This window comes from Rhipicephalus microplus, chromosome X, assembly GCF_043290135.1.
Source record: "Rhipicephalus microplus isolate Deutch F79 chromosome X, USDA_Rmic, whole genome shotgun sequence".
Classification (NCBI taxonomy): Eukaryota; Metazoa; Arthropoda; class Arachnida; order Ixodida; family Ixodidae; genus Rhipicephalus; species Rhipicephalus microplus.
Window position 1 is genome coordinate 337,595,539 of NC_134710.1, and position 26,732 is coordinate 337,622,270.

The 26,732-nt window shown below is 43.7% G+C and overlaps 1 long non-coding RNA gene across 1 annotated transcript; it reads left to right on the forward strand.

Moving 5' to 3' along the window:
• The first annotated feature begins 266 nt into the window (after window positions 1-266).
• LOC142777258 (uncharacterized) lies at window positions 267-25,479 on the forward strand. Its single transcript, XR_012887994.1, has 3 exons — window positions 267-356; window positions 12,239-12,267; window positions 25,396-25,479. It is a non-coding gene; the product is annotated as an uncharacterized LOC142777258 (long non-coding RNA).
• The last annotated feature ends 1,253 nt before the right edge of the window (window positions 25,480-26,732 follow it).

Sequence of the window (26,732 nt, forward strand, 5' to 3'; positions counted from 1 at the left end):
TGCATTCGGTTGATTAAAACAGTTTTTCCAGTCTCATGAAATTTCAATAACACTGCTTTTACTCTATCATTAATTAGTGAATGACATCTTCTGTTTTGAAAAGAGAGAACTGACGAACATCCACTTGTAGCGGGATGGCACAACTAAATCCATACGGATCTGTCTAGCCTCAGGCTACGAATGAATGTTTGTGAGTGATCTCTTTCGTCACCCTCCCGCCATCTTGTGAGATTCTGTAGAGCTCATTTTAAATGTTCTGTTCTGTAGCCATTTCCCCTGACAAATTTGAAAAGGAGCTTCAGAGGGAAGAGAGGATTCGAAAGTCGGCTGCTCTTCAAACAGGTGACTTTTCAAATGTAAGTGCTTTCGTTTGAGCAAACAGTGAATTGACTTTCCTTTTTTTGTTAAGAGGCAATATTTGTTGACCAGTTCAAACAGCGGACGTTTATCTGCAGATCTTCTGAGGGAATCGTACTATAATTTTTGCGATTTTGTTGGCTAGTTATATCTGGTTATAAGATATCTTTATTCACTGGTGTCAGTTTATGCATTACTGATTGAAATTATATGCTTATAATTATCCAGAAGCCTGAATGTTTTATTGCACATCATGCTTAACATGCTAAATGTTTTTGCTCAATCTGAACTATTTCCATGTTAAAACATTTGTTTGATGGCTCTAGGAAATATTTCAGAATAGTGATGCGGCATGCTGTAACACTTGGGATAAAGAATTTCCTACAAAGGATGTGATAGATATACACACATGAAATCACTCTTCACTCACTGCATGCTTTCCACAGTTTGTCACCGAGATCAAGAAATCTTGCTACATAATCAATACAATGCATGAAGAGAAAGCAGGCATCGGCAACTATTTTTAATGCGCATAGTCGCCGACCAACACGTCTTAAATTTTTCGAAGTTGCCACCAATGGCATGGCTTCTATAATCCCCAAATATGTAAGGTATAGTACTTCTTTTACCGGTGCTTTCAAGGCAGTAGGTTAACATTTTATATGCATACTAGTATTTCAAAGCAGGTTAAGGGCGAGGGTTCAACCTTTTACATTTCACTTCAACTCATGCATTTCTAAACGTTGCCTGCATATCATCCCTGGCATTCTCATTCTGTCCTCATCATATATAAACACTGCAAGTGACCTATTCTTTTTCTACACAACCACAAAAGTGGGGATATAGTCTACTTCCATTGACAATAATATTTCTGTTGGTCACAAGATACTAGTTGAGAGAAATATACACTTTATTCAAGTTTATTGTCATATTGTAGATGAGGCCAACATTTTAACAGCCATGAGTAGCTGAATAAATATAGTATTTACTTGCGTAATGAACACACTTTTTTTCTAGAAGAATCGGAGAAAAGTTGGGGTGCATTTATTATGCTGGGAATATATTACGAAAACCTTTTTGGTATGAGCGAAAAAATGCGGTAATGCAAAAAATTTAGGTGGCTCAGCTTCTTTGCTGCACTTCACTCATCTTTGGTGATTGAATGCGCCATCTTATGCAAGCTGTTTACACGCTGCCCATGCATGCATTAAAAGCGTTTCACGGTTATCTATTCTTGCAATCGTTTAATCGCAACAGTGGTATCTGCTGCGATCTCGACGATTGCCTAGAAGCGTGTGCTACGATGCCACGCCGCACTAAGCCAACTTCGTACGACGACCGCGCCACCGCCGTTTGCATTGTAGCAAGCAACCAACATTGCAGCAAGCTACTACCGAAGCATTAAAACAAACCGTCAATAACAAGATTAACGACTAAATACAGCAACTGCCTTTCTCTCAACCAAAACGAGAATCGGGGACAATGTTGTGGAAGTAGTCACGATCTTTTCTAGGTGTCGCAGGTTTTCCAGAAACTTTCGATGCGATGATGAAGAATGACCTTTTGCGACAGCGAATCCTGTCGTTGCCGCTCAAAAATTGCGTGCATGTGGTTGGGCCCTAAAGTCTCAAATTTGCAGGAAGGGACCGTTGGTTGGCACGGGAAGTTTCCTCACCTTCGCTTGCTGCGTGCTTGTCAGCTGTGATGTCTCTACACTCGCACTGCTCATGAACCCTGCTCTGGTGCATAGATATTTAAAAAAAGACTGTGTACGTGCCACGCACAGAAACTATGCGGCACGCGGCAGTATGCGAAAGTGGGGAGGGTGGGAGCCGAGGGGGGTTGGCTTAATAATAAAAAATGGGAGAGACTCAATGGGCAAGTCGGTAAGCGGGACTGCAGCGGACGTGTGTAAGAGGTGCGTTTGTTACGGGGGAGAAATGAAAAAAATCCAAATTTTGACAACTGAAGTTGTGAGTGTTCATTATGTGAGAGTATGGATTACGCGAGTAAATAAGGCATTACTTTGGTGTAATGAATCTTCTAACAGCTATACTGCTGATGACTGATAGCTACTCATTTTAAAGCTTTTCATTTTGTTCCCCTGCAAAGGTCCGCACCCATTAAGGCCAAACTGTGCAATGTGTTGGGCATAGATATTGGAGTTAGTGGCAGCTGAATGCAGAAACGTTGTGTTGGTTCACAGGATATGGTGTTTCACTATGGGGATTCATGTATGAAATTCATTCCTATTTGTGACAATTATGTTCGAAGGGGGATGGAAGGCAAAAGCTCTTGAATACTTCAATTTACACAGTGCATGGTACAAAAACTTGGAGGTTCAGAGTAGGGTCCTCGGTTGAAGAGTGCCGAATGATCAGATTTTCACCTCTGCACACAAATTTTTATGATTTTCGTCCCCGAAAACTTCAGCATGTGTGGCTCACCGTGACATCTTATTAGTCACAGGTACTTACTAATGAGTGAAGTTATATTGATGCTTTGTAAGGTGACTAAAAATTTTTGGCCCTCTCTCATAATTTTACAGAATTGCATGAAGTTGTAAAAGGGGCCAGGACACCCAATTTTCTATCATATTCTGTGTTACATGGTATCCTTGAGCATTCACAAATAAGATCGTGAAAGGTTGGTGCATTTATTCAAGCACTTTTTTTATAATTGAATGTCTTTATAAACACGCTAGTGGCCCGAGATTTGGGCAGCGCTGGTGCACTCAAGGGCAGTGATGTAAGAAGCAGTGCAAAGGCCTGCATTCAGTCGACTGTTCAATTTTCTAATGCACATGTACTTGAAGTGTTCAAGGTTTCTTCAGATTGGCACTGAAGTATTACTGTCTGTAGCGGCTGGAGCTTCGGGGGAAGATGACTGCTCCAATCCTTCCAAACACATCACGTCACATGAGCTATGGCAAAATGTCTGTCGCCAGCAGTGGGTTAAAGTTCCTTAAAGTTACTAAGTTTGTATCATTCGTGTCAATGCACCAGGCACCTTCTCTCCGCTGTGCGTTGTAGAATGCAAATGAAGTTAGTTGAGCTGCAAAGCTTGAGGAACATGGCTATTGGACGAAAAAGGGCTTGCGCAATTTTTATGCTAGAGCACCCGAAGGGCTGCGGTTATATTTGATACAATAGAAAAAGTTTGGGAAACGACGAATATGTAATATAGCGATATATGGCAATGTAACGTGTATGGATGCAAGAAGCATGTTTTAATGGTGTCTGACAGCAAGAAAATGTATGGTTTGCAATTTCTTAGTGCGCAAAAATGCTCGCTTCTAGGCTTGTGCAAATATTCGAACGCTTCAAATATTCGAAAGAACAATAAAGTATTCGAATTCACTTTGATTCAAATTTAAATAATTGAAAATACCGAAGTATTCGTAATAAAAGAATAGGTGTATATTAGTCCTCTTGTAACTGCCTGTAGAGATAGGTTCGTTGCAGTGTAAGAATGCTAAGCCGTGAATTCACTTATTCAGAAGAAATCCACTTCGCCACGAAGCCCCTCCTCAAATTTAAAGGGGCCCTGCAACACTTAATGGCCATGAACAGAAAATGCTGCTGATTGCAAGTCGAGGCTACCGAGTAACTACCGAGAACACGCAAGCCAAATATTATACCTAAGCACGCATCTTACGATTCCAACAAATTCTCAAAATTAGCTAAAAACAAATGATGCTACAAGATCAAATATCATTCATCACAGCCACTGTACCTGCCACTGGCCTATTTGGGCATGGCGCACTCGGTCGTTACTGGGGCTACTGCGAGATGCCGTCACTTGTAGCAATTGCAGCGTAGAACAAATCTTTGCAACTCAAAAAACTTCATTTGAGCGCAAACACACGAGACACTCACACACTCACCCAGGCATCAAAAATAAAAGAAAGGACCTTCGTGTAAGTGCCCCTTCGCTATCTTTGTTCCCAAGTGAATTCCAGTTTATAAGCTCTGGGCTGTTGGAGGGAAAAATTGTATGTCTTGATAGTATGTGCTGTTGGCCTTCTATGATGTGAATGCATGTGCCAAATTTTACCTTCAAATCAATTCATCATATTAGGAAGCTTACAGGCTCGTTATGATAGCTTTTATATTTAAGTATGATAAATTTTATAATGTTACGATTTACACCCTACAGAAAGTCAAGTCCTACTACTGTTTAGTTCTTTCCCCTTCCTTCGAGTGAAAAAAAGATGCATTTGCATAGAGGCCCTACTTCAGTTAAAAAATATATTGTGCAGGTCAGTTAGGTTGTGATAAATATGCGTATTTTCTTTGTATGCCGTATATACTAATCGAATGAGATTCGAAATTATTCGACCACAATCACTATTCACTTGTAATTCGCTTTTAGCCTAAAATTCACTATTTGCACAAGTCTACTCACTTCTGATGGCAGCGTCCCTACAAACTCAGCGGCGCTAAAGAATCGCTAACCTTTTAAAGTGGCACACTGGCTTCTTAGGGTATCATGCGAGTGCCATCTCGTTCATTCGCATTTTCATTAGTGCTTGGTACATGGTCAACCACGTTTCAGTCTGTCCATACGGTAGTTCTGGATTTTTCGGTGTGCCAACTTACTGTGCCAATGATGGCAAACTTGAGTACAACTGCGGAAAGTTGTTTTTACTACAGCGTAAAAACATCTGTTGTTCCCTGCTGGACATGCTAGAGACACTGCTGCAGCAGCTTCTAGGAGAAAAGGCAGAGGCAAAGGGACGAAGTTGACCTTTATATTTTTAGTGACTTTGCGGTTGGTCCAAACGGAAATATTTTTTCTTTTACAGCCCACTTTTCATATTGTTACGAGACAATGCCCCACTTAAACAGTGAGATAGGCGCTGAGGAAGACGAGGTGACTTGTGTGTGCGCGCGCTCTCTCTTGTTCGCCATCTTGGCTTGCGCGTTGGCGCTGTGTAAATATATTTTAAAACGCCTAGTTTCCCTTGTGCCTTCACGCAACATTTTGGTGGAGGTGCGGGGTACAACGCACGACGGAGTTACGCAGCGGACGCCTAGTCTCTGCTCCCAACATGTCCACCGGCAGCGACGCTTCCTCAACTGCTACGCCCACTGCATCAATGGCGCCGACCTCTCCTGTTTATCTCGTGGCCGCTCCACCCCGCGATCCCGGCAACTTTTCGGGAACGGACGGCGAGGACGTGGATGAGTGGCTTAAACTCTACGAACTCTTCAGCACAAATCACAGGTGGGACCCAACCTTAATGCTGGCAAACATCATCTTTTATTTACAAGGAACGGCCAAGGCGTGGTTTAATAACAATGTGGACGGTATCACAAGCTGGGACGTATGCAAGACCAAATTACGCGAGTTGTTTGGTCAATCTGCCGGCTGCAAGCAGGCCGCTAGGAAAGAACTTGGCACACGTGTTCAGACGTCCACGGAGTCCTACCTGGCGTATATTCAAGATGTGCTGACCCTTTGCCGTAAAGTTGACCGAACCATGGCTGAAGCCGACAAGGTAGCGCACGTGCTCAAGGGCATCGCAGACGATGCATTTAACCTCATTGTGTGCAAAGGCTGTTCCACCGTGCAAGATGTTATCTTGGAGTGCCAACAGTTTCAAGAGGCTAAAAGCCGTCGCATTGCTTACCACTTTACGCGCCTTCCCAACACTGCTGCGACGTCAACATGTGCGGATCTCCATGTACCGACCCTGCCCAATTCACACTCCAGTGACATCACGAGAATTGTACGCCGTGAAATCGAAGCCATCTCACCCGCCCCCTTGAGAGCACTGGCACCGAGTGATCCTCAGCCGACCATATCGCTAATACAGACCGTTGTTCGCCAGGAACTAGCCAACGCGGGTGTTCACACAGTCTGTTCTGTGCACCGTCCCGGCGCTGTCAGTTCGTCTACCCCGAGCCACCCACAGCAGTATCGCCGCCCTGCTCCACGTAATCGTGACCCAAATGCGTGGAGAACGCCTGATGACAGGCCGATTTGCTTCCGATGTGAACGAGTGGGACACATTTCCCGTCATTGCCGAAGCACGTGGACCTCACCGTATCGGGCAAACCCAAACTTCTCCAACCCCCATTCACCGGCCCACCTCTATGACCAGGAACCACCACGGCGTGAGGGCTCAGCTAATTACGACCCGACCACTACGACCACTGCCCAGTACAGTCGCTCACCTTCACCTCGACGTAGATTTTCCCGATCTCCACCACCACCTCGTTCCCCGTCCCCGTCCTCTGCCCGGCGGTTTTCTTCGGAAAACTAACGGCTGCAGCTCCTGGAGGTGACGCTGCTGATACGACTTGCTCTCCAATTCCTCTGTTGACGCTCCCGACCAATCAGAACTTGATCGACGTTGAAGTGGACGGTTTATCTGTTAAAGCCTTAGTAGACACTGGCGCCCATATTTCTGTGATGAGCCTGCACATTCGAGACCGCTTAAAGAAAGTACTTACTCCAGCCCCTTCACGCAGCGTTCGCGTTGCTGATGGTAGTACGGCTGCTGTTATTGGCGTCTGTACTGCACGCGTTACTATTGCCGGCCGTCAAACTTCAGTTCTCTTCACTGTTCTTTCTCACTGCACCAATGATGTGATCCTCGGTCTTGACTTTTTGTCCACTCATTCCGCTCTCATCGACTGTTCAGCCGGTACTGTGCAACTTGACCTACCGTGTCCGATTGATCCGCCCAGTCGACCGCAAGCCCGTATGTGCTCTGCTGAACATGTCCGTTTGTTACCGCAAACCGTGACCTGCATCACCGTTACGCCCTCGCCACCTGTATCCGATGGTGACTATGTGCTCGCGCCCATCACATCCCTTCTCTTGACCCACAGTGTTACCTTACCACACACTGTTATTCAGTTACGTGCAAACCACGCCTGCATTCCTGTGCTCAACTTTGCTCTGTGTCCGCAAGTGCTTCCGCGCGGAATCGCCCTCGCCATGCTGACTCCTTCTGAAGAATGCGTCATATCAGCTCTGTCTTCGAACGAGGCTCGACACTCCAGCTTCACACATGCTCGATCTTCGCAAGGAAGCCCGTCTCCTGATGTTAAAAAAATGATCGCGTCAGACCTTTTGCCGCATCAAGCTGACGAACTCCTTCGCGTTCTTGAGTCATACTGGGACGTATTTGACACGCAACAATACGCAACGTGCCTTCACGCAACAATATCTATACAGTTGGCTCCCAATAATTTGAAGTCACTTAACTGGAATTGTCGCTTCATTGGAAGTGCAATGGAGGTCCCGTCAGTTTTGCATGCAATTCAATAGAAAGAAATGCTCGCTAATTGGAAGCTAGAAGTCTGAAATCTCGGTTAATTCAAATTTTCTATCGAATTCCCGAAGAAAATTATAATAATATTTGATAAATTTGCTAGTTTTAAAGTGCAAAATAACGATTTCAGTGTGCCCGGCACTCAAAGAGATCCCAGCAGACCACAGCACCACAGTTCAACACTTCCTGTAGCTTACCGACGCCGTTGGCATCGCAGTAAATCCCCTATAGCTGCGGAAAAGTAACCATTCTTCTAATCTGCGCCGTTTTCTCTTCTACCCGCCAGAGCTTCTTGTCTGTTCGGGTGGATGCAGCGAAAAACCGGTTTTCGCTGCTCGGCGCCATGTTGGATGCGCCAAAGCGCCACTGTGTTGCTTGTTCGGGCATGCAAAGTTGAGGACGTGCGAAGTGCACGTGTGCATCTCACTAGTTTTTTACTATGCCGGGTTGCTCTGTAAAAAGCTGTAAATGTCTTATGACACTTTCTTTTTATTTTTGCGAAATATCTCCCATTTCATAAAATTATGGAAATAAGAAAACATTTCCAAAAAATATACTTGTTGAGCGGGATTTTCGGTCAAGCGGCCGCCACTGAACATGTGCGTTTTAAATGGGACACTTGTATACAATGAGTAGGGGGATGTTTTTGGTTTGACAAGACTGGTTCTATCTTTATTTGTTTATTATTAAGCGGCCGCCACTGAACATGCGCGTTTTAAGTGCGACACTTGTATACAATGAGTAGGGGGATGTTTTTGGTTTGACAAGACTGGTTCTATCTTTATTACTTTATTATTAAGCGGCCGCCACTGAACATGCGCGTTTTAAGTGTGACACTTGTATACAATGAGTAGGGGGATGTTTTTGGTTTGACAAGACTGGTTCTATCTTTATTTGTTTATTATTATAGACAAAACAGATTATTTATTAACCATACATTGAACGATTGAAGAATGTCATATCATTCATAGATGTGAACTGCAGTTATGCATGATGTGGCGCGTTGTCATGATATAGCAGAAATATGCATTCAGCCATTGCCTGCATATCTGTTTTTCACGTGAAAGCTTTTCTCTCAAAAGTGGTCAATGTTCCGAATTTCATGATTATCGCGGCTGTTCTCAAGCGCAGCCCCTGTCTGCAACAACGTCTCGTGCGCTCCTTATGAAATGAACCGCTGGCACTTGCAAAAAAAAAAAACAATTTGTCACAATACATATGATGATGTGCCAAAGTTTTTCATTGCTTTGAGGTGATACTGTGCATTGAGTTCACAAAATACATCGCTAGAAATGGGCGCGGAGTAATTTCGACAGTGTTGACGTGACTGCGTTTTTTGAATTCTACATCACAGCACCATCTTGGCCGTCCAGCAATTCAATATTAGTTTCCTTGAGCAAGCATGACCTTTATCACCCACATTATCTGCAACTCCCATGAAGACATGCAAAACCTAAAGAAAATGGTAACAAACTGTGCCGCAGAGGACAAACATTCTAGAACGGCGTACTGTAAGCACAAGTTATTGGACAGGCAAAGAAGAGGTAGCATGTGAAACGTCACGAAGTTTTGAGCAAGCACTTTCATAGACATTGTTGACATTGCTGCAGTTATAAAATATCGAGATTGTTTGTACACAAGGGAACTATTTCTTTCCAAACGGTTACGTATATCAGCGCTAGATACGCAAGGAAACACTACCCTGAAAAAAGAAGTTTAAATGACGTGCGATTCACTACAGCTTGTGCATGACTTGCAGCAGCAGCTCTTCTGCCGTAATGGTGAGCGCATCTAGTCTTGCTGAGAAAATCAATGCAGAAGAATGATTACATAAAGCCGTATGGGAGGCACGGCCACAGATGTACAGGAGCGGCTCTAACTAATGCAGCAGCGGTGGCACACCACCGGCTCGAAAGCAAACTGCAAGCTCCTGGCGTGTAACAGGGGGCACCATTGTCGCAATCGAAAGGGGAAAAAAAAACAATGCACCGGAGAGGAGGCAGCGAGGGGAAGAGTAGATGGCAGTACTTTTACGAAGTATGGGGGTTTACATCGCAGCTGCTTAGAGCGCCTCAGACCATGAAGCGGTGAGGCAATTCTGTGAGCGGCCTGTGCAGTGACAAGCGCTGAGCCTAACCGCTTATCTCGTTGAGCGGACAGCGTTTCCACATGCAACGGAGCTCTACATGTATTTCAGGTGCAGTCATGACTATGGCAACTCGCGAGCCCTATCGTTTGCTGAACTTAGCGATGAAAGTCAAAATTTTAAAAGAAGTGGAAGTAGGAGGCACCCCCAAGCAAGATATTGCTTGGAAACACGGCATCAAGCCTAACACCCTGTCAAACATCCTCAAGAGTAAAAGCTCGTTGCTGGACACGTTTGAAAATGAAAATGACCAGTTTAAGTTGTCTTGCAAGAGGATGCGCACTGGTGCCCACCCATAGTTGGAGCAAGCGTTGCTCGCCTGGATTCGGGAGGCACAAAGCAACCAACTTCCACTCAAGGGTGAAATCAATGCAGCGAAATCCTCATGGCTTGCAACCATGCTAGGCATTGAGAACTTCGCTTCGTCCGATTGATGGCTTAGACGCTTTAAGCAACGACATGATATGGTGTTTAAAATCGTGAATGGAGATAGGGCTGCCGTCGACGCGGCAACATTTGCAATGTGGAGAGAAGATAAGCTTCGCAGCTACTTGGACGAATATCAGTGGCAAGATATCTTTAATGCCGATGAGACGGCCCTTTTTTTTGCAGAATGTTGCTAGAGAAGACACTGACCTTTAAAGACGATGACTGCGCAGGAGGTAAGCGGAGTAAAGTGTCAGTGCTGATGGTGGCCAACATGACGGACTCTGAGCGATGTCGCCTGCTTGTAATCAGGAAAGCCGTTAAGCCTAGATGTTTTAAGGGTGTGAAAATGTTGCCTGTAGACAACGCGTCTAACAGGAAAGTGTGGATGACCGCAGACATATTCAAAGATTGGCTAATGAAATTAGATCGCAAGTTCACGTTAGCAAAACGCAAAGTGTTGCTGCTTGTGGACCATTGTAGTGCACACATAATGTGCCGCCCTTGAGTGCCATCCATGTCGCTTACTTGCCATCGAACACTACATCAGTGTTACAACCTATAGACCAGGGGATTATAAAGAACGTGAAAATACTTTATCGGAAACATCTTCTTGAGCGGACGGTGTTGTGTATGGACAATTCAACTCAATATGAGGTGAGCCTTCGCAGCGCTATACATACGCTGGTGTGAGCGTGGGGTCGCGTAAGGACGAGACAATCGCGAACTGCTTTAGGGCGCACGGTTTCATTGCAAGTGCTGCAGATGATTCATTTTATACCGCAAGGGGAAGCAGACACAAGTGAGATTGAACTTGACAGTCTCCTGCCAGCTCTTGGTGATGTCTCTTTTGAAGAATACGTTGCTACTGACAGTGCCGTAGAAACGTGTAGTGCGTTGACGGACGCTGAGATCATCAAGGTGGTTCAGCCCAGCGAGGATAGTCATGAAACTGAGGCGGACGACAACGACGTTGTAAGTGAGCCACAACCGCGAGCTGCTGATGTAACTGTGGGCCTTGCCCTCGCGCAGCGGTTTTTTGCTGCTGACAGCATCGCCGAGGAAGCTTTTAGGCACATACACAGACTGCAAGACTCCTTTCTGCTGCAAGATTTAGCAGACAAAGGCAAACTTCAATCACCGATTTTTGCACAAACTGCTTTGACATAAATGTATTTTTGATTTGTTGTGGTTAATTTGAATTTTTTCGCGAGTCCCCATGAACTTCGTATTAATGAGAGTCGGCTGTATAGGCATATCAGATCCTATACTTCTAGTTTTTGCTGAAAACCACATATTGCCCCGCCGCGGTGGTCTAGTGGCTAAGGTACTCGGCTGCTGACCCGCAGGGCGCGGGTTCGAATCCCGGCTGCGGCGGCTGCATTTCCGATGGAGGCGGAAATGTTGTAGGCCCGTGTGCTCAGATTTGGGTGCACGTTAAAGAACCCCAGGTGGTCTAAATTTCCGGAGCCCTCCACTACGGCGTCTCTCATAATCATATAGTGGTGTTGGGACGTTAAACCCCACATATCAATCAATCAAAACCACATATTGTTGGTTGACCATGTCTCACCCCTTCAAAGCTTCCTTTAGATCAAAGAAACGTAGGTCAATTTACATAGCAGATTTTCTGGAAGTGTCAGGAAGATCAGTACTTCATTCGAATCCGTTAGTCTGTCATAACGTGTGTCGTAAAGGCTTTTCAGAAGATCGTGTAAACCCACTGGGTGCATGGAATTAAATATAGTCCTGCTTGCACGCTGCGATCTATTCTGGTCACAACTGGAAAGGCAGCTGCAGTTTTATGGCTTCCATAATATTTGTTATAACAGCGCATAGCCCCACACACTGAATAGGCTGTAACAGCCTCGAGGTGTTTGTGTGAACAAATGCTTCTGAAAAATAAGTCAGGGAGAAAACTTGTTTCTCATGCTAGCATTATGATGGGCAAACGTCTTTTTGTGTCTTCTGAACATTGCCTTGGCATGTTTCTCAAACCTAATTACATTCTTGCTTTGCAGACTTGCAACAGCCCCGCATGTGCAGAAAGGTAAGCAATGCTGGCCATGTTTTGTTGCAAAACGAAAAATAATGGAATGGTAAACATACTAAGATGGTAACGCTTCTGTGACTCAGTATTATGTACACCCGCCCATTTTTTAATTTGAACGAGCGAGCGTCGATCGCCGAGCTGATCAGCGCCTCAATGTGGAGCGCGGCGTAAATGAAAGTGAATATGCGCATGCGGGCTTTGAGCAGTTCTGGGCACCTGTCGTCTGCTAGGCTTTTCCGGGAACCGGACACCATGCCCGCTTTTTATGAGAACCGCTGTTGTCATTCTTTTTTTTTTGAGAAAGAACGTAGCTGGAAACAGTGTTTCAGCAAGTTGACTTGTCTTCATCAGGGCAACAGCGTTGCCTTGATGAAGAAAAGTTCACATTTCAAAAAGTTGGATGCATTGACATTCTCCGTAAAAATTTTTAGAAGCATTTTGTCTATCACGTGTATTTGACTGACAATGTTAGAAGTAAAGACTCACAAATTTTGAAGCTGTGACCACAAGAATTTCATGAGCAGGAAGCAGCCTATAATTACATGTCATAATTTTAACTACACTCCAAAAGTAAAAGAAACTAAAATTATGTAGCCGAGCCAACTCAAATTCAGGCCTTTCAATAAACGCATTTGCCTGTCAGAAGCTAGGCTGTAGTCTTCACCAATTAGTCAACCGACACTGCCCTTCTGTCAGTCCAGTCAGGTTTGCAAAGAACTGGGTTTACTCACATGTACTCATGCACAATCAATACCTACTCAAATAATGAGTCGAAATTCTTGTGCTCACCCGTTGCCTTTAGGAAATGCTGAAAAACATTCACAGAACTACAAATTCCAGGGTCAGCACATCGTAGAGACATGGAAATCACATGTTGCCCGATTAAGCCATCTTCGACGAATGCATAGTTGACTTGCTAGGCGTAGCTCACTGCGGCTTCCGTTACCTGCCCGCCACAACTTGCCGTTTTTATCTTTTCCGTAGCTAACACGCCAACATAGGGAGATCTAACTTTTAATATCGCTGAGCGAGGAGCAAGGAGCGGAGGCAAGCGCTATGAACCCAAGTCAGTCACTTCCCGCACTTCAAATGAATTAAAATCCACGAAATAAGGAATAACAAAAGATATAAAAACAAAAGAGTTCTCTACAGGGGTGTACAAGTGTATACCTATGCGTGTAGAAGTGTAAGCGTGCCATACTCTTATGGCTGCCGAGCTAGCACGTACACCAGCAATCACGACCACATCATTAGAAGCAAAGTTCACAGTTGCTGCTCGAGCAACACCCCTCTCTTCACACCTCCCCTCCCCTCATATCATTCGCATCTGCATCTCGTTCAAACGGGTGGGGTGTTTCCTCTCTGTTTGGATGGTACCCCTCTCGAGAAGGGTGATGTTATAGCACGCGCCCTCCGAGTGAGAGAAGGGCCGGCTTGTTCAATCTCTGCTTCAGCCATATTCCTCAGCCTCGCTCGAGCACTTTCACCCGCGGATAGAACATATGATGCGCGGGGGTATGTTACCAATATGGACTTTATATGGCACGTGACGGCCACTGCGAAAACCCATTAGGAGTGACTGCTATCGCAATAATAAGGGGCACAGTTTTGTGGACAATGCATCTTTGCACAAATGTTGCTTTAAAGTGATCTGTAACGGGCTCTGCTCTGAATGTTATGTCTCAATCTCTGACTTCTTCGAATTCGCTCAAAGGGGTCTTTTTCTGGCTGCTCCAAGCTTGCTCCAAAAAGTCTTTCTGGGTGCTCCAACCTTACTACACGAAGCACTTTTGCCTGCTCCCAGGACTGCGCCCAAGCCCATGTACCCTGTTTCACCCCTGAGCATTGCTTTTAACTTTAACCTACTCCTTTTTGGTTAACAGATGGTTTGCCATACACTTTCAAAAATTCTGAAACAGCAGGCAAGTGTTATTGTGCTAAGACTTATAGTACTGGACCTTCACACACATCACTCCTGCCATACGTCAGACGTGAATCTGACCTTGAAAAGAAGCAATACTTTTTTCCTCTTGCATGCCTTTGTCAGTTGTTCGTTTGGTTCGACTACACTTTTATTATGTATGGACATCAATGATTAGCACATCATGGCATTTGTCCTTCAAGAAGCCGTCGTAGGCATTCACTCCTTGTATTTAACAGAACTTGTCATGGTATTTTAGTGGCTAACTTGGTGCACTGTTAAGCTCAAAAATTTGGGTTCCTCTCTTAGCCACAGGGGTGAAATGTGAGAATGCCCACATATGTTGAAACACAGCTGCTATAAAATTGGTTAGCTATAGACTTGAGCAAATATTTGAATGCTCTAAATTTTCAAACAAATAGAGCAAATTTTAAATATGATTAGAATCGAATTCAACTTTTAAAATTTCAAATTATTCAGAGAACGAGTAGGTGCGTATCATTCCACATGCAACACTTTGTGAAAGCGGTTTCACTGCAGCTGAGTCGTGCCAAGCCGTGAAACCACCTATTCAAGTGCACTTTGACTCGCATAACTTCCTGTAAATGTGGTTTGACTGTAGTCAAATAGTGCTAAGCCGTAAAAGCAAGTCTTCAGAGAAAATTCGCATTCCTGCCAAGCCCTGCTTCAAGGTTCAATAAGTATGTTACGCTCACATCAGTTCATACTTTTTTGTTTAATAGCTTGTAATAATGAATTATATGCTCTGAGTATAGAAAATTTTTAAGAAGTAACATATTTTACAAGCTATCACTTGCATTTTACCAAAAGTCAAATCCTGCTACTATTCAAAATTGTTCCTACTTAAAAAAAGATGAAAAAAAGACAAGTGCACAGGCCTTGTATCAGTAGACCTTCTTTAAGCAATCCCACAAGGCCTAACGTGGGCACCAGACATTTTGGGAAAAGTGCGTACGCCGAGTGAAGCGGCTCTTCCGTCGCCCACTGCTCGTTGGCGCCATGCGAGCACAAAACGAACATGCTGCCGCTTGTTGAATAGATAGGTCCGAATGCACCGGCATGCATATCTACAGATGAAATGTGAAATGAATAATGCAGTCAGTGTAGGTATCACTGGGCGGGTGTACATCGAACGTAGCAGATTATCGGCATGCGATTTGTGGCGCACTGATACATGTGATCAAAACATGCTATTGAGGGGAATGTCAACTGGAACACTGAATTCATAGTTATTCAATGATGAACTGCTCAAAAAGTGCTATGGCATTTAATACCATCGTGGTTTGATTGGGCTATTAACAATAAACTGCAGAGAAGTGTTAAGCTAGAGTTTTTTTCATTTCAGTGAACGTCACGCGCTCAAAAAGAGTAAAGATGTTCTAAACGTGCTTAAAAACGACGGGATGGAACTGAAATTCATGAGCGAGATGTCTTGCTCTGATAATTTGCGGTTTCTTATAAGATGTTTAAGCGTCACTGCGGAGCATGTTTGCTGGCAGTAAATCCGTCATTGAGTGAAACTACTATTGAATTTTAGTCTGCACATTCAAATATTGTTCAATGAAGAATAATGATGTACTTACGCTCGGTGAAGAATAAAGAAAAAACTTGGGAACATTACATGAGCAATATTTTTCTGCTGCAAGAAGGCGCGGTGTCCTTCCTATATCATATTGCATCCGTTCGTGAGCAGCTCATTCGCTCTGCAAACAGATTAATTCAGACGACCTTCACCCTCAAAGAAACTGAATATTGCAATTATTTCATGCATACGTTCTGCACAGTCTGAACGAAAGTTTGGAAGCGATACGAGGCAAGGAAAGGCCCCATAAGTTTAGTAACATTTCTTCCGTAGAGCACAAAAGGTCGCAGGGGTCTGCAGTGGGTAGAGAATAGTACTATGAGAAGCATGTCAACTGTTCTTTCCATTGTTGTCTAAGAGTCGCTAACCGACTTCCTCATGTGCTCACATATATACATCAGTCAGACTGGTTGATGTATCAACACGTCCATCAGATATCATCAAAATTAATTGAATGGAGCCATTTCATCTCACCTCGCATTTGCAGTCATGCAAATGGAATTTCATCTTTGAAGGCATAGTAATCGTGTACAGTGACCCTAACCACCCCCGCAGGGGTGTCTGTGCAAGCAGGCGTTTGGTGTCTAGCGACACCACGGACCCCAGCTGATGGAGGGGTTTCGACTCCCTCCCATGCCTAGTCGTGCGTGGCTGAGCCGTGTCCGGGAAAAAGGGGATCCTGGAGGACTGAGGCGACGTCGGGTGATTGAACCTTTAAGGCCCCTTGGCAGAGGCAGCACACCCCTTCGGCCCTAGCTTCACTCAGACGGCACCCCTGGGCTGACCCACCCAGGAGAAATCGGGGGTCGCCTTTTCCTATCCACCTTATCATACCTTTTTCTTCCCATCTTCTTTCCTTACTGTCCTGTATTCTAATCCTTTCAGTTGCTTCCCAGTTTTCGTAAATGGCCTGGGTTAACCTTGCGTTCTACATCTAGCCTTGGATATATTATATTGGGTTATAGCAGCTATGTATAGCTGGCGTCTACATGTGTTACCCAAGCATTGTAGCGTCCTCTTGTTGGGCTCGATGGTGGGTGGCTACTATAGCTGCTGAATCATAAAAGATTTCCTGGATACTCCCTTCCTTCTACTTTCTGATCGCTTTCTCAAAAGAGTGTGCACCGAAGTGACATCGAGCTTTTTCGCATCGTACAAAGACAATTTCCCCCGGTATCACGTAATCCACAGCGAGCAAACCAACAAGCCAGCGAGGGATGTCTTATCTTTCCTTGTTGCCAAATGCCTCCGAGGAAAACTAGGACCAGGATATAAGATCAGTAAAATGCCAAGTGGAGATCTTCTCCTTGAGACCTTTTGTAAGTCCCAACATGAGAAACTTGCCAGCCTTGAGAAATTTGGACATATCCCCATAACTGTGACAGCACACCAATCAATGAATACGGTTCGTGGTGTAGTGACTGACAATGACCTTATTCCACTGACTGAGGCAGAATTATTGGACAGATGGAAAGAGCAAAATGTGATTGATGGTAAGAGAATAAAGATAAAAAGGGATAACAAATAAATGCCAACCAAGCACCTTATCCTCACATTCGACTCGAGCAGGCTGCCAGAGCATATTGGAACAGGGTATATGAAAGTTTGTGTCAGAGCATACATACCTAATCCCAGATAATGTTTCCGGTGCCCGAGGTATGGTCACGGATCTTTGAGTTGCCGAGGATGGCCAACGTGTGCAAAATGCGGTGAGCATGAACACTGCTCTGATGATTGTAACAACACACCCCACTGTGCGAACTGCGATGGTGAACACCCTTCTTACTCCTGATCATGCCCTGCATGGAAAAAGACATTTTAACTTTCAAATTCAAAGAAAATGTATCGTTCAAGGAAGCACGAAAGCAGTTCTCAATAGTACAGCACACTACATATGTCGATGTGACACGCGAGGGGGCAGTGTCATAATGGCCAGTGGTTTCCGCTCAGACCTCGTGCACGAATGCAGCGGCTAAGCGACCTGCCCCCCAGTGGGATGCAGCACCTGCTGCTGCTCTGCCCTCAACTAAAAACCAACAGCCTAGTGGCTCAGTGGCCTCCACGGCCTCTTATGAGTCGAGGCTGAAACAACAGTCTGCGCACACTGCGGGTTCATCCTGCGTCTCCAGCGAGGCGATGGATACACCACCAGTCACCTTGCCACCGGTGGTGTCAAAGGAGCGTCACCGCTCCCTTGAGCGTGCTGCTAAAAACAAACATCGTATAACAGCTCCACCAAAAGAAGGTCTGCCATGAAACAGATCACGATGTACAGAGTACTTTACCCTCCCAGGTAGTAATGACTGCAGAGATCCTGCAGTTTAATGTTAGAGGCCTTTTACATAACATAGATGACGTGCAAGAACTAATTAGCACCTTTAATCCTAAAGTACTATGTATATTGGAAGCACATCTACAGCCAAAAAACACAAGATTCTTAAATAAATGTCATTTTTTGTAAGGACCGTACCTACCGCCTTGCCTTGTCAGGTGGGGTAGCTATCATTGCAGTAAGGTCCATTGCAAGCGAGCAGTTATATCCTTTAACTTCTTTGGAGGCAGTGGCCAGTCATGCCTCTTGCTTAATATAACCATAACTATCTGCTCTCTATATATCCCCCCCAGATCAAGTGCTTAGCTGGGCTGATCTTGAAGACCTAGTTAACTAGCTCCCAGAGCGATTTATTTTATCTGGCGATTTCAATGCACACACCTCACTGTGGGGAGACTCTCGATGTGATGCACAGGGCCGCTTGATAGAGCGGTATCTCTTGAACTCTGGCACAAGCCTTCTCAACAAAAAAACAACCAACATATTACAGCACCACACACAACACTTATTCTACAATAGACCTAACAATCTGCTCAGCCACTCTTTTACCTTGCCTAGATTGGGAGGTGGTTCAAAACCCCTTCGGAAGTGACCAATCTGCCTCAAGACCACAGAGGAGCTTTCTATACCACATAACCCCAAGTGTAAATTATCATATGCAGATTGAGAAAAGTTCTCTCGTATAACTTGTATACCTACGAATGCTTTTAATGAATTTGACATCATTATCATCATCATCGTCAGCCTGACTTTGTCCTCTGCAAGACAAAGGCCTCTCCCATGTTCCGCCAGTTAACCCGGTCCTGTGCTTGCTGCTGCCAATTTATACCTCCAAACTTCTTAATCTCATCTGCCCACCTAACCTTCCGTCTCCCCCTAACCCTCTTGCATTCTATGGGAATTCAGTTAGGTACCCTTATTGACCAGCGGTTATCCTGTCTACGTGCTACATGCCCGGCCCATGTCCATTTACGTTTCATGATTTCAACAATGATATCCTTAACTCCGGTTTGTTTCCTTATCCACTCTGCTCTCTTCTTGCCTCTTAAGGTTACACCTACCATTTTTCTTTTCATTGCTCGCTGCTTCGTCCTCAATTTAAGCTTAACCCTCTTTGTAAGTCTCCAGGTTTCTGCTCCGTAGCTAAGTACCGGCAAGATACAGCTGTTATATACCTTCCTCTTGAGGGATAGTGGCAATCTACCTGTCATAATTTGAGAGTGCTTTACAAATGTGCTCCAACCCATTCTTATTCTTCCAGTTACTTCAATTTCCTGGTAAGGCTCCGCGGTTATTACCTGCCCTAAGTAGACATAGTCTTTTACAACTTGAAGTGCACTATTACCTATCTCAAAGCGCTGCTCTCTTCCGAGGTTGTTGTACATTACTTTCGTCTTCTGCATATTAATTTTAAGACCCACCTTTCTGCTCTCCTTGTCTAACTCGTAATCATGAGTTGTAATTCGTCCCCTGAGTTACTCAGCAATGCAATGTCATCGGCAAAGCGCAGGTTACTAAAGTACTCTCTATTGACTCTTATCCCTAACTGTTCCCATTCTAGGCTTCTGAAAACCTCCTGTAAGCACGCGGTAAATAGCATTGGGGAGATTGTGTCCCCCTGCGTTACACCCTTCTTGATTGGTATTCTGTTGCTTTCTTTACGAAGCACTATGGTAGCAGTTGATCCCCTGTAGATTTCTTCCTGGATGTTTATATATACTTCATCGACGCCCTGATTACGCAGTGTCTGCATGACGGCTGATATTTCTACTGAATCAAACGCCTTCTCGTAATCTACGAAGGCTATGTATAGTGGTTCGTTATATTCTGAGCATTTCTCTATTACCTGATTGATAGTATAAATGTGGTCGATTGTTGAGCAGCCTGTTCGAAATCGTGCTTGTTCCTTTGGTTGATTGAATTCTAACGTTTTCTTTACTCTGTTAGGAATTACCTTTGTAAATAGTTTGTATACTACAGAGAGCAAGCTGATCGGCTTGTAATTCTTCAAGTCCTTGTCATCTCCTTTCTTATGTAGTAAGATGATGTTAGCATTATTCCAAGACTCTGGTACTCTTCCCGTCAGGAGACACCTCGTAAACAGGGTGGGTAGTTTTTCTAACACAATCTGTCCTCCATCTTTCAGCAGATCTGATGTTACCTGACCCTCACCAGCAGCTTTACCTCTTTGCATGCTCTCCAAAGCTTTTCTGACTTCTTCTATCATTACTGGTGGGGTGTCATCTGGGTTACTACTAGTTCTTATAGTATTAAGGTCGCGGTTGTTCCGGCTACTGTACAGATCTGTGTAAACTCCTCCGCTATTTTAACTATTCTATTCATGTTGGTAGTCATTTTGCCTTCTTTGTCCCTTAGTGCAAACATCCGATTTTTGCCTATCCCAAGTTTCCTTTTCACTGCTTTGACGCTTCCTCCGTTTTCAGAGCGTGATTGATTTTTGGTGTTTAACGTCTCAAAACCACGATATGATTATGAGAGACGCCGTAGTGGAGGGCTCCGGAAATTTCGACCACCTGGGGTTCTTTAACGTGCACCCAAATCTGAGCACACGGGCCTACAACATTTCCGCCTCCATCGGAAATGCAGCCACCACAGCCGGGATTCGATCCCGCGGCCTGCGGGTCAGCAGCCGAGTACCTTAGCCACTAGACCACCGTGGCAGGGGCCGTTTTTCAGAGCGTGTTCAATTTTTTCCATGTTATACCTTTTGACATAAACTATGCTATTGCACATTTTACCGCTTTTATAGTTGATGCTGCACTAAAGTGTATTCGCATGACAAATGGGACCAAAAGAAAAAAGTGTGTTCTATGCTGGAATGAGCATTGCAGAAATGCACGGAAAAAGCAAAATAAGGCATGGCATTTGCTACGCCAGCATCCGATGGCAGAAAAGCTAGAAAACTTTAAACAAGTAAAATCCAAGGGAAGGCGCACTCGTCGTAGTGCTAAAAGAGATAGCTGGGTGAACTATCTCTCGAGTATCAACTCATACACACTAGAAGTAAAACTGTGGAGTAGGTTAAAAAAACTATCAGATAAGCACTTCAATGCTGTACCTTTTGTTGACAACCAGAGCTACAGCCTTGAACACCAGGCAAATGCACTTGGTGAACATTTTAAGCGCGTGTCTAGCTCCTCAAACTATTCAGCAGGTTTCCGTAAATACAAAGAAATAGCAAAAAAGAAGCCACTGAACCACAAGTTTAATAGAAATGAACAGTACAATCGTCCCTTTAGCATGGCTGAGTTTATGGATTCCTTGAACGCTTGTCGCAACTCTTCTCCGGGAGCTGATAAAATCATGTACACAATGTTAAAAATTCTACATCCCGATGCGCAAGTGGCGCTTTTGAGTCTCTACAACAAGATCTGGACCGCGGGGTGTATTCCTTTATCATGAAAAGAGGCTATTGTAATCCCCGCCCTGAAACAGAGCAAAGGACCATTTTGCGCAGCAAGTTACCGGCCTATAACCCTGAGAAGCTGTTTTTGTAAACTATTCGAAAAGACGATAAACTACCGGCTTTTGTACTTTCTCGAAACTAATGGACTTCTTGATATGTATCAATGCGGTTTTCAGGCAGGGCCGCTCTACAACCGACCATCTCGTGTGTATTGCAGCCTTCATCCACAAGCAATTTTTTCTCTGTGTTTCTTGATATGAAAAAGACTTATGACACTACTTGGCGATTTCAAATCTTGCAAAACCTCTCAGAATTTGGTATTCGAGACAACATGTAAAGTGTAATAGAAAGCTACTTACGTGATTGCACCTTCCGCGTCAGAATGGGCAGTGCTCTGTCAAAACCATTTATCCCAGAGACTGGTGTACTGCAGGGCGGAGTACTAAGCTGTACCTTTTTCATAGTAAAAATGACCTCTCTATGGTCATTCATTCCAAGAAACATGTTTTATTCAGTCTACGTTGATGATGTTTTCATAGGCTTTAGATCTTGTAATATTGCAGTATGTGAGCGGCAGATACAGTTAGGTCTCAAGCTGTCAACCTGTGTCAATGACAATGGGTTCTAATTAAACCCTCAGAAAAGCTCCTGAATTTTTTCTCAAGAAATAGAGGCCTAATTCGTCGCTTTAATGTTCATATACAAGGGCACTATATTGACTTTAACAAAAAACAAAAACTTTTAGGCGTGATCTTAGACTTGAAGCTGACTTTTATATCCCACATAAAATACCTGAAAAACAAATGTCTTAAAACCATGAATATCCACAAAATACTGTCACACGCGGCATGGGGCAGGGATAGAGAATGCCTAAAAAAACTTTACAAAAGCCTCATATGCACACGCTTAGACTATGGCTCTGTGACTTATCATTCTGCCGCTCCAAGTGCTTTGAAAATGCTCGATCCAGTTCATAATCTCGGTATCCGGCTGGCTTCTGGAGCATTCAGGACAAGTCCAGTAGAGAGAATTTATGTGGAATGTGGCGAATGGTCGCTTCACTTGCAAAGTTCATATTTAAGCTTCATGTACTTTCTTAAAACACGATCTGATTCACAGCATCCCACTTACGCCACTCTAAATGATGTGAGCTCAGCCACACTGTATGCACACAAACCTGCAGTGTGGCAGCCATTCTCATTACGGGTGAGAAACCTAAGTGAAGAAATGAATGTCCCCCTTCAGCATGTTTTACTGCCCCCTGCCAGGCTTTTTACACCATGGCAGTGGCAAGTATTAAAGTGTGACACGCCTTTTGGGGAGGTAACTAAGCACGCCCCAGAAATACACATACAAATGCACTACCGAGAACTAAAGTCTAAGTACTTATGCTGTCAAAATCTAACGCGAGCGTGTCCTATGCCGCTGTGGGTCCGTCGTTCTCGGAATGCGAGAGGTTGCACCCACAGACGAGTATTTTTACAGCTGAGGCATGTGCACTCCATTCCGCTGTTAGGTATACTTATAGTATGAAGCTATAAAAGGCAGTTATCTATACAGACTCGCTTAGTGTTGTTAAAGCTTAGAAACCACTAAAACAGACAAAAATCCAATTCTTGTCAAACTCTTTTTAGCTCTGTGTAAAGTGTACCTAGCAGAACAACATGTATTAGTATGCTGGCTTCCTGGCCATAGGGGCATCGAAGGCAATGTGCTTGCTGACAGAATGGCTACTACTATAGAAACGGAATGTAGAAACCTTTCTATAGGTATTCCTGCCTTAGATCTTAAAAGAATTGTGTGTAGAAAGGTGAGGGACTACTGGCAGCAATTGTGGGATACTAGGGCTTTGAACAAACTTCACCTAATCAAACCACAAATAGGAAAATGACCTCCTTGTAGTAAAGTGCAACGCACTGAGGTCACGCTCTGCCGACTAAGAACAGGCCATACATACGATACGCACACCCACCTGCTCCTTGGCAATGATCCTCCTATCTGTGGTGAGTGGGGCGAGACACTAACAGTCCTTCACACATTATTAAAATGCTGGAGACTTGACCCACTAAAAAGAAAGTACTTTGCCTGGGCGTATAAACAGAATAAACCACTACAACCAGTGCTATTCCTTGACTCAGATTCCTTAATCAGCATAGGCTCGATTTAAGGCTTTTTTAAATGAAGCTCAAACATTGTGTGTTCTTGCCCAAACAGTTCCGTAGCTCAGCCTCTCAGGAGAGGCTGTTGCTGCGGTAGGTTTAACAGGCGCATGTCTCCAAGCCCTTGAGGTCAAACAAGGGCCCTGTTGAGGCAATATTGCCATTTTCACGAAACACCAGTGCAATTTTAAATTTTTTGTCAACTACTAATCTGTTTCAACCTCCTACCACTTGGAAATGTAGCTCATCGCCCACCCCAGTAAATGAACCGAACTTCCATTTGTTGTATATATATATATATAAATATATATATATATATATATATATATATATATATATATATATATATGCCTTTTTACAGCCACGATATCATTAACACATTGTTACTCATGATTCATCGACATCCCAACATGAAATGTGACCAGCCTTGGCCCTTGTGCCACAAAACACCATTACATTTATCATCACCCTAACCAGACCACGCAAGAAATCCCTGAGACGCCACATCATATTTAAGTCAACGTTCATTATAGTTGCAAGACAAGAAACCTAACTTTATTGATCAATTGTGAACACACGCCTTGGTTGTTTGCCTTTTTGTGCCTCTTTGTGACAGGGGCAATGTTCACTATTTTATTGTATATGTTTTTTACCATGATAACCTTTCAGTTGTGAGGTAGTCTTTTCGGTGTGCATATTACTTTCCTAGTCCGGCTTTATTTTTGCCCTGCAAGGTTTATTCCAACCTGCAGTTTTACTGCCAAGGGAATTTGGTGGGTACATATGCTGCGAATGCCGCACAGTAGTGTATTCAATGTATCTTATTTCAAAAATGGCACTTATTTCTAGAGCACTTTTTAAATACGAGAACCTAACATTTTTCTAATAAACAGCGTCAAAGGACATTGATTAATGTATTTGCGAATAATGGACAGTACTTACACCTTTTAGGCAACCAAGTTGTGCTTGTTTTTATTTATGCTGAAGACAGACAGACGGTACAGCATAATAATAAATAAATAGTGCTTCTCAGCCGTAAAGATAGTTGAACATGGGGACAGGTGGAAATCATAGATAAGCCATCACAGTTAAACAGTGAAGTTTGTCAGTGAATCCCACAGTAATATATCACACCTTGCAGAGTTCACTTGATCTGAGAAGTGCTGGTACGGCGCCGATGGACAGTTGAAGTGCGAGGCCCACGTGCTCATCGCGGCGGCGTACCGACTTATTTCATGAGCGCTTACATGCTTGTTGGCGGTGCTAGTGTGCTTGAAAAAAGTCTATTTTTAAAAAATGTTGGGCAGGATTAGGTCACGACAAATCTGCCAATTTTCATTCATAATATGTGATATATACACCATGAAAAGTTGGTCGGAAATTATTTGGCCAGAATTTCTATTCGCTTTGAGTTCGCATCAAAAGTAAAATTCACTATTTGCACAAGCCATTGCATCCGTGCAATGTTTTTCTTGTCACTGCACTCAAATAAAATTGAAACAGAAATGTTGTTTTGGTTTGGTCTTTCTCTATGTTCCTAAGGTATTTCTAGAATCTTGTGTGAAATGATATTGTTCTAAGTCCCTGTCACGAGCTCCATCTCCGTACCATTTTATTGTCTGGTACTGTGGTTTTTGAGATTAAAAAACTGTGTTGTGTTTTTGTCTAATGTTTTGTTTGCAGAGTTTCGAACTTGGAGAATGAGCTTAAGAACCTGCAGAAAGAGAACAAAAAGCTACAGGAGCGCATTAGTACACTGGAACGTTTATTGTGCAGGGTAAGTGTACAGAGCAACCCGTATTTCCTGCATTCACTTGCCGATGCACCAAAGGTATTGGTTATAAATGCTTCATCAAGAGATAACATATCGTACTTACGTATTAATCCACCCCCCACCTTGAATCTTGAAAAAAAGAAATTAATGTATCTGTTCATTTTCTTTTGGTGCGGTAGCCAGTGCCTTTGATGATCGAAACAACGTTAAGTTAACTTAAGCTGTTATATCACAAAATAACGATGCAATAAAAGTCAAAGCATAGTTTCTCAACCATGCTAAACAGTGGCGAGTAGCGCGAATATGGATGATGTCAATTCAAGTTTAAAATAAAATTCTCGCTTTTTGCAGAAGAACGCCATTTGTCGAATACAGGAGAAACTTCTTAACTCTTTCGTTACCACGCCTATCCAAACCGATCAACAGTGATCGACACTTTTGGATCAACTTTGGCATGTTAAATTTGTTTCTCGTGTATTCAAGACTTTCTAGTAGTTAGTCCAGCCACTCAACTTTCAAAATCAATTTGAATTTGCTCTTTTCGACATTATTGTGATTTTCCACGGACTTTTGCGTGAACAAATGTGCGTGTATTATTGGAAAAGTGCACTAGGCTGGCGAACTTGACAGATGTGTGTGCCGCTCGTGATTTTGGAAGAGTAAGAACGAAGTTCTGAAATAAAAAGAACATTTGCAAGCCGAATATGGAGTTAAAGTGTCAGCTTCGCAATTTGACTATGTTGAGCAGTAATGATAGCCAAAAATTTATGACATATATGTGATAAAAAGCTGTTCCTAGGAGTCAGGAAAAAATTGTTTTACAAAAAGTGTTTGTGAATGTCCGCCGCATGTTTAAAGTGTTGAAGTGGCCTTCTATGACAGCTTCCAGTAGCTTTGGTTTTGCTTGCACCGTTATATCAAACGCAGGGTCGCATCTAGTGTCAGTAGTTGCTTCTATGATGTCGTTGTCACGCGCGCATGGGTGCGTATCAGCGCTAAAAAACACATGCGCTGCTCGAAACTGTCTTGCAACCCCGCCTGAATTGATTGACGCAAGCTTAGCATTCGAGGATGACAACACCTCAGCTGTCATCCTCGAAGTTTTATGGAGACAATGTTTTGCGTCAGCCTGATACATCCACAGCCATTCATGGATTTGTTTTTGTTTACATCCTCAAGTTGTTTCCACCGCTACAAGTGTGTATAGCTTTTGACCTTTGCGCACAATCTTATAGCTACTCTGGTT